Source organism: Cydia fagiglandana, chromosome 6 (assembly GCF_963556715.1).
Source record: "Cydia fagiglandana chromosome 6, ilCydFagi1.1, whole genome shotgun sequence".
Taxonomy (NCBI): domain Eukaryota; kingdom Metazoa; phylum Arthropoda; class Insecta; order Lepidoptera; family Tortricidae; genus Cydia; species Cydia fagiglandana.
This window is the reverse complement of record NC_085937.1, coordinates 1,071,552-1,084,708: the sequence shown is the minus strand read 5'-3', so window position 1 is coordinate 1,084,708 and position 13,157 is coordinate 1,071,552. Positions and strand designations below refer to the sequence as shown.

The following is a 13,157-nucleotide window of genomic DNA, read 5'->3' as shown; positions in this document are numbered from 1 at the left end:
GCATTTATTACCTTCTGAATTTGATAGGCTGTCATTACATTACATTGCGTAGTTGTTACTGAAACATGCGAGGAGTTATTACATTGTTTAATCGGGATATTCATTTAAATATAACATGGGTTTGGTTTTGATTGCACAATAACCGGAGCATTTATATCATTATAGGTACCTATGCTTAGTTAAGTGCTTAAATAAGTATGAGGTGCGATGGTTACGAATTACGAGCGGAAAGTAGATGCGATGGTTAGCTAGCGGAAAATGCTGTTTATACGTTGACAAGCAAGGTTATCAGATTAAACTAAGTACCTACCTACCAACCTATTATAAGATTTAGGATTTCTGTATTTCTTTAACTTCCTTGTTATGAAAAATAGGTGCTTTAACTTATTAATTATTATTATTCTTTGTAAGTTACTTGGTAGAGCTGTAGGATCGCCGACTTTTATATTTTTAAATTCATGCATATTAAAACCTACTTTTGTGAGCGAATTTATTTAAATAATACTTAATTACTTGTTATCAATTTGTAATAGATATTATTTTAGCTCTCAAAAGTGATAGTCGATAATTCTATTTTAAGCGCGAGCTTTGGTTTTATACAAAAATGCGATTGTTTAGCTTGGGAACATTAGATAGCATATATAGATTTATAATTGATCTTATGAATAGGGGTGTAAGTATATTTTAGCTATTAGACCCGCGGTTAATTGCAAGTGAAGTCTTTAGTTAGACACTGATTGATTGCATCGGGGTAGCACCCACTGCATTAAAGCCTACACTTCTCTTCTCTCTTAATGGCTAAGTACTTTTAAGTACTTAAGTAAGTAGGTACCTACGGTTTTATACTCAACTCTAACTGCTTTCTTTAACACTAACAATAAGTTATTAAATTTTATATTTAAGACTTGACGCTGGGCCCTTATGGAAGTCCAAGTGTCCCGGACTTAGGACCTTAGTCCCAATACGGTAGAGCGCGTCTCTTCGCCATGGGCCCAACGGTCGAGTCCAACTCGAAACTTCAGTCCTCTCGCGTACCCGCGTACGAACGCACGTCTCGTGAACGCGTTTTTATAGTTTTAAACTTTCCGTAACTCGTGTATGGTTTCCAACTGGACTTAACGATTTTGTTTTAGTGGGATTTGTGATGTGATTGTGACAATGTGGATTTATGTTTGTGTATGTTTAGGATTCTGAGGAGGATAATTTTGATTTAGTTTTTGTAAGTACATTTTTTTTTCTTTTTTTATTTTAGATGGGACAGAATTTAAGCCGGGGTAATGGCGGGTAATTATTTTTTATTTTTAAACTCTTGTAAGAAATAACCAGGTACAGTCAGCTGCAGAGAAAAGTAACAGCAAAATTAATTTGCTGGTTGTACGAGTACACATAGCAAGTCTAGTTTGTTTTTGCTAACATTATTAGACTTGAGTTGAGTAACTTTCGAAGTATTTTGGCAACTATCCAGGGCAAATGGGTCAGTTAAATAGTGGGTATCGTTATAGAGACATGCAGTCGCTGTATTTGTATAAATAAAGAACAAAAATTTTAGCGCGAGCGTCAAATTCTTAGAATCATGAGCGTTGATTGATGATGAACTGTTTCGGGTGACACACAACTTTTCTTCTCGAGTTATGGAATCTGTCTCTCCTTCCTCTTTCCACCGGTTGCATTTCGTTAAAGTTAGTTAAAAATATCATTCTTACTGTTAGTGTCCTCTCCGTGTGTTAAAATATACCTATGCTTACAAAAAAATACAGACTATATATATACCTATTTATCGGCACATGGAATGTCAAGCAAATACGCGTCTAATACTTACGTCCCGTTTAAATAGAAACGTCAAAACCGTTAAAGGGTTTAGTGTAATGTTGGTACAACGTACGACACCAGGAGGTGACTGTTGATCTGCCATGTTAGGAGTACTTAGTCTAGGTCAGGAGTAGTGAACCTTTTTACAGGTACTGTGCAAGTTACGAAAAGTTTTTTAAAAGCTGGAAAATCTTTCGTTGTGAAAATGGTTTTGTTTTGTTTAGCCGTATTCGTGTCAAAATGTGTGGAGCCACGTACATAAAAGTAGGTATCCTTAAATTATTGGATTTATACGATAGCACGGTAATCTTATTGAAATACAAGACCGTAACTGTCAAATTATTTTACACAAACACCGATAAACATACTTAGTGTTAAGGGCACAACTCACAGAAAAAATTAACATTACAGAATTATTTTGCACGATTGCCATGGGTTCACGATCTCTGTTTTAGGCGGTCTGAACTGTGTTGCAAGTTTAGTTTAGAGTTTTAGACTAGACTGCTTTACAGGTAAAGTTCTAGGCTTCTAGGGCCCAAGTCAAGGACTTGGATAACTTTAATGGATGCTAAAGTTATTTATAGTTAGGTACCTAAGTGCTCTTAGATTGGGACCTAAATTAACATATTTAATAAGCAGACATCGTACATTTTCCACCATTTTTGGTACAGCAGAGTGGTGTTAACGGAATTGGTATAGATAATTTCAACTGAAATGGTAAATTAAGGTTAATATTAACGTTATTAACGCTAATTAATCATTAGGGTTGAAATTTCAGATTATTTATACCAATTCCATTAACACCACTCCCCTGCACCAAAAATGTTGGAAAATGTACTATGTCTGTTAATAACTTTAATAAGTATTTATTACTTATATATGATTTGATGCTTATAAACGTCATAATAATTATTTTAATAGAAAATTTACATTAATGAAGACAATATACTTTGTCACGACTCTGTACAGGCAGACAGTAAAATACGGTTATACTATAGCTTATACTTTGGGTTCCCAAATTATAGTTCACTGGCTTGTGGTTCTATTATAGTTTTAAACCTAGTTACGTATTTACGTAGCTGTAATCCTATAATTTAAGAGCATTACCTGAGTCTTGTACTAAAGCACTAAGTCGTGATCTAAATCGGAACTAAGTAGTTGTTTGTTATTAAAAAAACTGGTTTCCGCCCGCGACTTGAGCACTACGACGATGAATGAATATATTATTAGGTATTTATTTATTCAACTTTTATTGCTCAAAAGAAAACCTTACAGTACAAACCTTTACGCAAAGCAGAGAGATGGTGGGCGGTGCTACTTTAACAACAACAACAAAATATATTATACCTAATAACATTATACCATACAGACATACAAATATACCTAATATATATAGAGGGTCCCCTTGACCTATAATATGGTGGAAAGATTTGCTGCCTATGGATGAGGTCTTGGTGGTTCAGTTGGCAGAGTGCTGGAGTATCGATCCAGAGGCCGTGAGTTCACCCAAGACAGTAATTTTTCCACCTTTAAATTTATTCTAAGCTTAAAAACATATAGGGCTTTTACATAACTACATTGAATCTTAAATATGTATTAAATGTTAATCGGTTTAATACCAGAGTTAAAAATTATTTACTATCGCGATAAGCGGTTAATGGTTATAAAATATGTCGTTGTTTATAGACATTTATGTAAGACCCGTTTTTATTAAACTGGAAACGTGGAAGTCCTAATGTCCATGGAAGCATCTTGGCGAGCTAACCAACCAGAAACTTGTATCTTGATAGTTCCACTACGGTTCAAACGCAGACCACTTACAATAGACGGATCACGGAAAACCACTGACGGTTCCGTCGCAAAGTTTCCAAAATTATCACCATGCATGAACGCTCCCAATTTAGCATTGAGTTCATGACCAGGCGGCTTTTTAGTGCTCCTATCCGTACTAAACTTTGTTCACGGTTCACGGAGCATTTATGGAATTCCTTCGGTCTTACATATCGGTTATTTCTCGGAGAGCGTTTGACGCAGATACCTAAAATTTGGAACAGTTATACCTAGTAGTAACACTACCACTAATACTATAAATTATTCAAACCAGTTTATTTCTTATTTAAGTATTTAAATTCTATTCGAACTTGATATCGCTCCTCTAAATAAGTAAGTATGTGTAGTACCTACATGTTTTGTATATACCCATAAAAATCTTGGTTTTTAATCTACACACTTGTCTTTTTAGTACAAAATTTGTACAAGTTAATTTTGCGATATAACATGGAATAAGGCTAACACTAGTAGGGAATCCTTACTCTTTCCGCAAGTAAAATAAACTATGTTTGTCTTACCCCATCTGACCTTATATTCGTAATACGGAGTCTCCGCGACGTAGTCTGTAGGGTCAAGTAACCATGCGCTCACGGCGCGGCCTATCTCGCGGGTCGCTAGTTCAGGCCCTGCGGTCAGTTTATATAATTCATCAAGTTGCTACTTTCTCTCTGGTACAAGAGAAGAGACCCGCGGGCTGAGGAGCTTAATGAACTACTCTCGGATTACCTATACATACACTATTAGTTGCACTGTGAGCTGTAGGTAGACCTCGCGTTAAAATTAATAAGCTTAAAAATATAAAACAAAAAATACTTACTTACTTCTTTAAATCATTATCACAGCGTACTCGCAATGTAGTCCTGCAGCGCTGGCTATATTTTGAGCCCTAACTTAAAGTATTATTAAAGTCAAATTTTGTTTCGCTTACGAATGCTGTTTTAAGCTGTTAATCTTACATTTTGTTTTGTGTCACAGATATTATTTGCTTTTTAAGTTATTTAATAATTTGTGGTAATTATTTTTATTTTGAATTATTTTGGAGAAAAGAATATTCGAGAGAAAACATGTAACTGTGTCGCATTTAGGATAGTTTTTTTAATGTGAAAACATAGTTTGTGTCAATTACGTCCATTGCAATCGGATACTATGTCATACTATTCAAAATTACTCAAAAAATAATTAAAGTTAAAAAAAAAATGCTGACGTCGCATTTAATCGTGTCAATATGGACATTACATGTTTTTGTGTCTTATTGAGGCACAGCTTCATAAGATTTTTGATAATTTTGTTCTAACAAGCTATTACCATAACAAAAGAATATTAAGGTTACTAGAGTTCACACCTTATTAATATAAAAGGCGGGATAAATAAGAAATATGAATTTGTGTCAGTTTCATCCATTGCATAAACAAATAATACAAAAATAATGTTCGCGTTCATACGACGCTAGCGGGTGGCTCTTAAAGGGCAACGCGGGCCATGCACGGGGAGCGGGCGCGGCGGGCGCGGCGCGACCTTGGCGTGGCGGCGGGTAAGGGCCTCTCTCTAAAAACCACACGTTGCGTACGCAACGCATGTTTACTTCGCCTGCGCGCCAAATTAACGCAACTTATGCAAAGTTATACTACTACAAAGAGAACTTATAAATATTGTACAATGTCACCATTTATCAAAAGAACTGTATCTGTATCTGTAACTGTAAAGAACATCTTATTGCGAGAATTAAGGTCTGTTTATAAATCTATACACATTATGGTTACGCATCATATACTTGTGACAATGACAGGGAATAGGTACCACTTGAGTAAAATTTGCTTATTAATACCGTGACTTGAGGTAACTTTCATTCTTTGATAAAAATATTACTTCTTGAACTTAATTTATATTAATGTTCTCAAAATTTTGATTTCTATATCTAATCAAGTCTAACTTCAATATATCTTAATTATATGGACTAATAAATTTTAATATAATCTTTTTTTTTTCATTATAAATAGCACAAACCAGTCTTTCCATACTTAACGTAAATTATGCACATTATTTTTTTTATGTATTTTTTGTTCTTAGCATTTTTTTATAATAGATATTATTAATTATGTACACGTATTGAGGTTATTTAATGCCTGTTTATTCTGATGTTTTGAATACATTTACCTTAAATAATAATTACCAACACTTTTGATAGTTCAAGGTTCTTGGATAATAATTACCTTTGGGTTCAATTGGCGTAAAGGACATTTTGGCGAAAATGAGTTATATCCACTACCGTAGCCTCAAAGGGTTTAACTGACAAAACGCCAGGATATCTTTCCAGGAGAGCCAAAAATCAGTTTTGTTTTGAGAAAAAAATCAGACCTTTTTTGTTTGTTTGAATTAACTGATGCCTGTATGTGGCTTATTCCTAACTTTTTGAGGTCTTTTAAACTGATTTCTTGAATACAATGCTTATTTACAAAAATAGCATGTCCGTTACGCCAAAAAACACGACTATTGTTAAAAAGGCGTCCCTTACGCCTCTTCTTTAATGTTTATCTTATCAGAAACAGAGCGTAATATACTAAAAATTAAACTGTTTTAGTACCATTTGGCGTAAATTCAACAATTTCATGGCAATATTCGCAACTTGCATTTAGGGAACACTGTACTTCTAAGTACTATAATTTCCATTTTTTATCTGAAAAATTATAGAGATGTATGTATTTACTGTCAAGTTTTCCCCTTTTTTTTATTTTGGATACTTAAACGTGGAAAAGGTCGTTTTTAAAAAAACAATGTTTTTTTACACACTACAAAAACAATGTTTTTTTTTATTTGTTTATATTACTTCAAGTATATTAATTAAATTAAATTTGGTAGGTGAGAAGAGATCTCTGCTAAAAACAATCGAAAACCGAAGGGGAAACATGTTGGGGCACCTGATACGTCACGATACTTACATAAAATCTATAATTGAAGGCAGAATAGAAGAACAGAGAGGCAGAGGAAGACCGAGACGTGCATATATTGACCAGGCCAAAGAGAAAATTAATGTAGTGACGTACCATGAGCTCAAAACAGTGGCAGAGAAAAGAACGGAATGGCGAATACTCCACCGACAAGAGCTAGGCTCTTAAGAACAATGATGATGATGATTACTTCAACATAATCACTGCTGTCCTACCATTTATACAGGGTGTCCAGTAATTAATGGACAACCTTCTAACCATCGACAGGGCACCTTAGGCTGGTCCAGAAAATGCACTTATAGGTTTAGTAAAAGTTTCGTGGTTTTCGAGATAATCGCACTTTTCTAATTTTGGTTCCTTGTTTCACTGTAATGATCGCTTAGGACATAAATGAAAAGATTTTTACCTTCTGTTTTTTGAAAAATATTCTCAAATAGGCCTGCTAACCGAACCGATAGGCAATACAGTTTTTCCATAGCCAAGGTATATTTTTAGAAGACCTTAATCCAAAAAAATACATTGGACTCTAACATTTTTAAGAAGTCTGATCGCTTGTGGTGAAAAAAAAAAACGTATGGAGAACAGAGTGGCCAACTTTTTTTTAAATAGTTTATCTAATACTGATTCTAAAATGGTATCACACATGCTATTTACATTTCTACAAACAAAGATTATGGCCTAGATGGTGGTTAAAGTGAAGTATGGTGCTAACTAGTAAAAAGACATAAAAGTGCGATTATCTCGAAAACCACGAAACTTTTACTAGACCTATAAGTGCATTCTCTGGACCAGCCTGAGGTGCCCTGTCGATGGTTAGAAGGTTGTTCATTAATTACTGGACACCCTGTATATATTGATATACAACAATTTGTAACAAATTAATTTTACTATAGAAAGTATTACGCGTTATTTCTGTTTGTAATGTTAATTGGATTATAAATTTTACTTTTATACATACTAAAGTACTATTAGGTACAGTAGTGGTTTTGAAATTTCGTATGTCTATTCAGTAAAACTTATTGAATATGATCGCATATTTATGACATTATATTAGAGTAGAAACTAATTAGTACTTCTATGGATTTAAATGCAAACGTTATACCTAGACAGTAACTTTCATAAGGTTAATCCTGTAAATTAGGGTTTAAACAAAAAAATATTTATATGACGTCTTAATCAATATTACCAATGACCCAGTCACAAACAAAACTAATAGTTATCAGTTTAAACTTAATTAAACGCCATAATTATCATTTGAATATAGTCATGTTTTATTATTTTTATAAAACTGATGAAAAAGTACTAGAGATGCAAGGGATAGTTGTTTGGCCGGATACCGGATACCGGATATTCGGCCTGACCATCGGCCGAATATCCAGTATCCGGCCGCCGAATATCCGGTCAGAGGAACTATACCTACGTTTGGGTTTTTCAGGTGCGCATTCTGCAGGTTTGACCTGTTTCCTAGTAAAAGTTCGCGCACACTCATTTCTAGGTTCGAAATGAGTGCGCGTACAAGTCAGTGGAATGATTAAATTGTTTTAAAATAATAAATAAGTACGATTATGACCGTGTCTGTTTCTTAAATCCAATTTTATTACTCCGAAATCAAGCAATGTTACTATCCGGTATCCGGCCGGATAGTAAAATAATAGCCGGATAGGTCAATACCGGATAGTAACCGGATATCCGGTGCATCTCTAAAAAGTACCCACTAGTTCAGTTTAAATTGTCAAAATTTAGTAACCCTATAAATAAAGCAATGAGCACATGAGCAGGTAATGCAAGTACCTACTTAACAAAAAAATTGACAAGGAAAGTAGGTAGGTATAACTAGGTCATCCCACGTAAACACAAAAAAGCAACAATTATAAACCCGAAATTATACACAGTATGGGGGCGCAGGCGTATCTCTTACATTGAATCTCTCTCTCGCATAAATATACAATAGTTATATATATTTTTTACATTAGTTGTGGGCGTAACGTACATTTAGCACTCAAAAATTTCCGATGCAAAAGGGCGTATCCTACACAAAGTTGGGAGTTACGCCAAAATGTCTCACAACATTTTTTTGAATTGATACGGCCAAATGCGTTGGAAAACTGTGTTCAAGCATTGATTTTTCATAGGGCTTAACGGACATTTTTTTCAAGTTATCAATACGTTAAATATACTATTCGATAGAGAAAAAAATACTGAGTATAACAGCATTTTTGCAATTTTGTCCCTTACGCCCTTTGAGCCTACGGCAGTCGTTATACGGTAGTCGGTTTTGTTCAGAATTCCAAGCGCTTTCGTTCTGTATAGTGAAATTTTTTATATCTCTTAAAAAGTTGCCTTTACGACCAAATTTTTGCACTATGAGCTTGTAAAAACAGCTTATCTAAAGGGGCGTAAATGACCAGTTATAAATTAGAAATTCCTAGATATTATCGTTAAGGTTACCGCTAAATATAAATATGATTGTAAATGACTTACATGTATTTTGTCGTCCTTTAAGCCCTTCATTTGTCTTGATGATTTTTCATATTGTATCTCGTATGGTCAATATGGTCGTAAAGGACATATTTTACTATTGACAATTTTTATTTTACTTGCCCTTTATGACCCGCCCTAAAATGATTTTACCATAAGTATATGAAGCGAACTAGGTTGTAAAGGACTTTTCTAATATTTGTATCGTTTACTACCACGAATTACTTTCTAAACTCTAAATTTAAAACAAGTAACATGGACTTAGCGAAACGGACTTACATTTCTCTTCAAATTAAAAACCTCAGCTCGGTGTTTTTCAGCAACTATCATCGTTTTACTCGCAGTGGAATTTCTTATAGTATATTATATATATACATAATTTCTTATATTCTATAATATCGTTGTTTATCGACTAAGCCAATCTGTGTAAGAATGTCCTATAAAATCATTCATTCATTCAATTGTTTCATAATCGTTCTAACAGAAAATATTCTGCTCCTCAAAGGAACATATTTTTTTCAATAACTTTTAAAATTTATGAAGTTTTGTATTCAATGTACACCATCATCATTGTAATTGGGGTTGCTTGCCACGCTTTATACATCACAAAATTAGCAATACATTGCATCTTAATATAATCTTAAAAAGTGTACTAAATATCGAATAAAAGTTATTTTTAAAAGTTGCTGATGTAACATTCTCATTCAAAAGGTAGGGACCACTTTGTCCTTTACCATAAAGACGAAATTTTATTGTATCTTTATACAAATAACCTGTCAGAGAGTCCTTATGGCAAGGATAAAGTGGTACCTTTTGATTGCGAACGTCACGAATGTTGGTCAGTATGAGGAGCCTACATTTTATTTTTAAATATACTTACAACATACCTACTCCCACACTATGAAAAGACTTAATATAATAATTATGCCTCCGAATGAAATAAATACACTGTAATGGCTCCTCTACACGATGGGCCAACGCCGGCCACTCCAAGGGAGCAAGTAGGTACTCGCTACCCGCGTAGGTAGCCTTCCCCGCGTACGCCGTTCATGCAAAGTTTTATTTTGCCAAATAGTAAAAAACCGTTGTTGAAAATGACCCAAATTATGAATGTTGTCTCGATGTGGCATTATAATAATGTAGACATAAACTTAATAACATGATTTTTTTTTTGTGGCAGATACATGAAGTTTATAAGAAAAAAAAAGATTAAAAATAAAAGCGGTGGATGAATTTGACACACATTTGTTTGAATAACATATTTTAATATCCTGTGAAGTACAACACTTCACTTACCGACTATAATTTTATTTTAGGCATTTTAGGTTCACTATTAGGTATTTATTAAATGTCATTATATCCGTGGATGAAAATGACACAAAATGCGTGTGTACGTCAGAAGCCACTTTGCTTTTACAGGGAAACAAAGAATTTCATCTCGAATATTCTTTTTACCGAATGCTGTTTAAAAAAAGAAATACCTAAATTTCTACCTAAGCAAATACCTAGGATGACACAAATTATTATTATTAGGTTTAGTATATGGTCTGAAAACTATATGTAAAAAATAGGCAACATTAATAATCTTATAACTTGAAAAGTTATTGCTATCGGACTAATGGTGCCGTAGACGCTAATGGCACTTAAGTTATTAATGCGAATTCAATTCAATTCAATTCAATATCTTTAATGTCAAAAAACACATGTCAAAATATACAATAGGTAACTACACAATAAAATTAAAAATACATAATCCACACAAATTAAAAAAGAATATATACAAATGTCAGAGTACATAATATATATAATGTCAAAAATAGCAAATGACAAACGTCAATAAAACTAACAAAAAATAAAATAATAATAAAAATACAAATGTCAAAAAATATTACTAGATTCATTTTACATTAAATTTACAATAAAATTCTTTCACCGTGTAAAAAGCCTGGTCAATCAAAAAATCTTTTAACTTTTTAACAAATAGCTCATAAGAAGCCGCCTCTTTTATTTCACGGCTCAGGCTGGGTTTACTAATATGTGGCCGAAAATTGTATGGCAAATTATCACTTCCCAAACTATTTTTCCCATAGTATCATTTGGCAAAACTAACAGATGGCAAACCAATGTTTCGCATATATAACATGTCGCAAATGATTATTTACATTATTATTGTATGGCAAAATATTTAGTTGGTCATGTTTCAAAATGTCTTTTATTGTTATGTCGAATGTATTGATAGGCATAAATTATTTTTCGCCTAATATTGTGATGCATACTACTAAATACCCTAATAATATAGTACTCAACTACTCATGGTACAAATTACAGTAGCATTTTATTTCGTTACGTAGGTAGTTTTTTCGAGATGTGCAGTTCAATGATGGAGGTAGTAATTTTGTTTACTACATTTCTGGCAACAGTTTGTTTTCGTGGGGTCGCAATTCTTACCTAACCTAACCCACTTTTCTGGCAACAGTTCGTTTTCTTGGGGGTCGCAGTTCTAACCTAACCTAACCCACCTTTCAGGCAACAGTTTGTTTTCGTGGGGTCGCAGTTCTGACCTAACCTAACCCACTTTTCTGGCAACAGCTCGTTTTCTTGGGGGTTGCTGTTCTAACCTAACCTAACCCACTTTTCTGGCAACAGTTCGTTTTCTTGGGGGTTGCAGTTCTAATCTAACCTAACCCACTTTTCTGGCAACAGTTCGTTTTCTTGGGGGTGGCAGTTCTAACCTAACCTAACCCACCTTTCAGGCAACAGTTTGTTTTCATAGGGTCGCAGTTCTAACCTAACCTAACCCACTTTTCTGCCAACAGTTCGTTTTCTTGGGGGTCGCAGTTCTAATATAACCTAACCCACCTTTCAGGCAACAGTTTGTTTTCGTGGGGACGCAGTTCTAACCTAACCTAAGCCACTTTTCTGGCAACAGTTCGTTTTCTTCGGGGTTGCAGTTCTAACCTAACCTAACCCACTTTTCTGGCAACAGTTCGTTTTCTTGGGGGTCGCAGTTCTAACCTAACCCACCTTTCAGGCAACAGTTTGTTTTCGTGGGGTCGCAGTTCTAACCTAACCTAACCCACTTTTCTGGCAACAGTTCGTTTTCTCGGGGGTCGCAGTTCTAACCTAACCTAACCCACCTTTCAGGTAACAGTTTGTTTTCGTGGGGTCGCAGTTCTAACCTAACCTAAACCACTTTTCTGGCAACAGTTTGTTTTCGTGGGATCGCAGTTCTAACGTAACCTAACCCACTTTTCTGGCAACAGTTCGTTTTCTCGGGGGTCGCAGTTCTAACCTAACCCACCTTTGAGGCAACAGTTTGTTTTCGTGGGGTCGCAGTTCTAACCTAACCTAACCCACTTTTCTGGCAACAGTTCGTTTTCTTGGGGATTGCAGTCATCTAACCTAAAACATGTTGGTACAGTCATCAAATCTATTAGCGTAGTGGCACCTGTCCATGGAAATATGTAGATACGTTTGTTAAAAAAAAAGCCACCAACAGGTCAAATAGCCATCAAAATATATTATGAAAAGTAAGTATAAATAAAGCAAACGTTTTTTGACAATTAAGAGTTAGCTAAGTTGAAACATTTGCTCAGTGACTATTTGTCTTAATGAATTTTGGTAAAATGAACATCTACTAAATAAAATTGTGATCAAATAAAAAGTATGCGAAGTTTCAATTTTGGCAAACGTTATGTAACAATAAATAGTTAGGTATAATAAAACATTTGCTTAGTGACTATTTTTCTAAATAAATCGTGGTAAAATGAACATCTGCTAAATAAAATTGTAGTCAAATAAAAATTATGCTAAATAATAATATGCTAAGCATTGGTTTGCCAACTAAAAGTACTGCAATAAGTTGGTTGGGAAGTGAAATTAGGCGAAAAATATTTCGGCGAGATGGCAGTACACCCTCAGGCTGTTATAAATTTTAATGCCAACTACCCCCAGCGAGTTGGATGATTTTACGAGCCTGACAAGGACAGATTTAATATCGCGATCAGTTTGCCTTTGATCAGGTCGACGCGTAACAAAATCACTCTTGTGCTTAAACATATATTTTGCTACCTCAAAAATGTATAAACACGGCAC

The 13,157-nt window shown here is 34.4% G+C and overlaps 1 protein-coding gene across 1 annotated transcript in view; it reads left to right on the top strand.

The window, feature by feature from the left end:
• The first annotated feature begins 1,022 nt into the window (after positions 1–1,022).
• Positions 1,023–13,157, top strand: part of LOC134664921 (uncharacterized) — a 142,570-nt gene continuing 130,435 nt past the window's right edge. Inside the window, exon 1 of the mRNA XM_063521643.1 lies at positions 1,023–1,219. The gene's annotated coding sequence lies outside the window, so the exon portion shown is untranslated. The remainder of the gene's footprint in view (positions 1,220–13,157) is intronic.